The 2,990-nt window shown below is 34.0% G+C and overlaps 1 long non-coding RNA gene across 1 annotated transcript; it reads left to right on the top strand.

The window, feature by feature from the left end:
- Positions 1–1,737: 1,737 nt before the first annotated feature.
- Positions 1,738–2,116, top strand: LOC149004938 (uncharacterized). Its single transcript, XR_016175514.1, has 2 exons — positions 1,738–1,940; positions 2,024–2,116. It is a non-coding gene; the product is annotated as an uncharacterized LOC149004938 (long non-coding RNA).
- The last annotated feature ends 874 nt before the right edge of the window (positions 2,117–2,990 follow it).

The following is a 2,990-nucleotide window of genomic DNA, read 5'->3' as shown; positions in this document are numbered from 1 at the left end:
CATCTGCCGTGCCTTGCTGGTGGTTAGTAAATTAAAAAAAGGTTTCCTAAAGTAATCCCTCTATGATGGATGCTATTTTTGAATTATATATGTTTACATTTCTTTTCACCCCTAACCCTTAACCCCTAAACATTTCTACTTAAACTTTTGAATTATATATGTTTTCTGTTCTGTAGTTTAAAATGATTGTTCTTAATGCTTCATATGATCACTGCATAAGTCCATATTGAACACATTGTTCATCATGTCCTTAACTCCTAATCCACCTTCATTGTCGTCTAATACCATTATGTAGTCTTGGAAAAATCAAGTGTGCTTGCAGAAGAGAGGCTCCGTGCTAGTCAAAGACCACTGACTACTGAAAAAAGTCTTTCTTCTCTGCTGTTTTATAATAGTTTTGAAGTCTGGTTTTTCACAGAAGTAAATTAAATATTGCCCAGTTTTTATTTCTATGCTTTCCTTCTTGGAGTGGAATAATAATAGCTTTCACATGAATGTGTGTGTGTGAGAGAGAGAGATAGCTCTGAAAGTATGTGTCCCCACGGCTGCACTTGCTGAGCATAAGCACCGTGACTCCATGAGGGCCTGCAGATACCAGAACTAGATTGAGATGGTCCAAGTAAATGTTGCTTTTAAGTGATATTTCTCAGAGGGATTTCTTTAGTTTTTACCTGTAACTTAAATTTTTGGTGCATTAACTTATCTTTGAAGCTATCAGAATTGGATAAGATGTTCTCAAAGGAATAATTGAAGCAAGTAGGTTTATCAGATATTGTGGTCGGAGCCTGGGAAAAGAGACTACATCTGGAATCAAAGAACTACATCTGGAATCGGTTCTGATGTTTGGAATCATAAAGATATAGTCCCACTCCCACATAAGAATAGTATTAATTGGATTATGTTGACATCCACTGTGAATGTTTCTTAATATTTCCTTGCACTTTAATACTAAAAGGGGTATTTTGGCTGGACCCCTTATAGCAAGGCAGTGCTTGTAGGCAAACTGTTGGAATTAAATTTTGATCCCTCATTGCAAGCCTGCATTACCCAAAAGATTATCATGTATTGTGGATTCTCCTGGGCTAGGAAACACCTCCTATTATTCTTCTGTTTAAGGCTATTGCTGTGAGAAAAATTTTCGTTTATTGTTTGTTGCTTTCTTGTTCCTACATCTTAAATTATTTATTCAGATATTTTGGTTGTAGGTGGGTACAACTTGTTTGTTGCTTCTATTAACAAACAATAAGCTACAAAGGTTGAAAAATGAGTCAAGAGCAAAGTGACATTAGTGTTACAGGTTTGCCAATTATATCATTACTATTTAAATTTCATATCAAGCATGTATATATGTTTTTTATCATATATTAATTCCTTTCTTGTGTTATAACTTTTACAGTTAGTAAGGGAAAAGGTAAGAGGGGGAGAACATAGGCTCCTGCCATTGTAAATATGTCAATTGGGGAGAAAATCCATCTTGATGTTAATCAGTTTGGCCAATCTTCCAGTGAAGTTACGAAGAAGTTATCTACATGGATTGGTATAGTATCTAGAAATACTTCTTTGTTACCTCTCACGTACTTCAGTTGACGGTTAGTACCAGAACTATACAAAGAAGATGCATATACTAAAGTAAATGTATTCTTTTTATAGAAAACTATCACTTTGTATGGGTTATGTGCATAATAATATACTTATCCTAACTAGCTTTTTGTATTGATGCCATATTATTGCAGCAAAATTTTGATATAGATGAATCTAGTAAGAGCTGGATTCTAGAAAAACTTTGTAGTCGTTGGAGAGACTACAAGTCACAATTGAAAGCATATTATTATACTTATCATGAAACAGATTCAGAGCGGTGGGCAAACATTGATTTACAAATTATGCCCAAAGAAAATTGGGAAATAATGTTCAAGATGTGGGGTGATGAAAAACATCAAGTAAGAATTCTATTTTTCATTGTATTGAGTGTAAATTTTATAAGTTCTCTACTTGGTTTAGTCGCATAAAAATTTCAAAATAGGAAATCTCCTTGAAGAATTCTAATAACAAGTCCAAACAAATTATGCGTCATATGACGGGGTATACCACTTTTGCAGTGATACGTGAAAGGAAGGTACGTGTATATGTTTTAAATTTAAAGTTGTTTAATATTAATCATTTATTTTTCATAGATTCATATTTATTTATATTTGACTTATATTTTTTTTATTAAGAAAAACGAGCATCCATAACATTTATCTCCTACTCGCATTGACATATTTGACATCACACATAAGTCAAAGAAGACTGGAAGATATATGTTGATCCCGCATCAGAGAAGCTTATGGTTTGCTTTCTAACTTATGTATCTAATAGTGGTGATAAAATTTCTCTTAAACTCCCATCACTCTCATTGTTATTGTTTTATATAACCTACAGGAGAAAGTTCAAGATGAATTGAGTCAGCAAAGTGAAGAAAACCAACAAAGCATTGAGGTGCGGGAAGAAATCTTTGAAATTGCAGCTAAAGAAGTTGCTAAAACCTATGCTCGTGGGAAAGTGCGCTTGTGGGGTGCTAGAGTAACTGCTAAAAAATTGTGGGCAAAGAGGTTATGCGTGAGGAACGTAATGCATCTCAATTTGAAGACTTAAGATCGAAAAATGAGAAATTGGAAGAAATTGTGTCGAAACAAGGAGAGGAAAATGAGAAATTAAAAGATGTTGTGTCGAAACAAGGAGAGAGCTATCTCAATGGAAGCACAAAGTACAAGAGCAAGGAGAAACCATAAACACAATGCGATCGAGCTACGAATGATGGGACGTTATTTCATGTCAATGCAGTCCACACAATCTACACGAGTCTACGACTCTACACAACCTCCAGATTCTATTGAGCCATATGCATAGGTATATTATCGATTTAAACCATAAACACTATAAAACAATTTTTTGATCACAATTTCTTGATGGTTTTCTTGAATCATAATTGTCATTTTAATAGCTTCAAT

This window comes from Hakea prostrata, chromosome 9 (assembly GCF_041222555.1).
Source record: "Hakea prostrata isolate BN-2017 chromosome 9, UWA_Hpros_2, whole genome shotgun sequence".
NCBI classification, from domain to species: domain Eukaryota; kingdom Viridiplantae; phylum Streptophyta; class Magnoliopsida; order Proteales; family Proteaceae; genus Hakea; species Hakea prostrata.
This window is presented reverse-complemented; position numbering and strand designations above follow the sequence as displayed.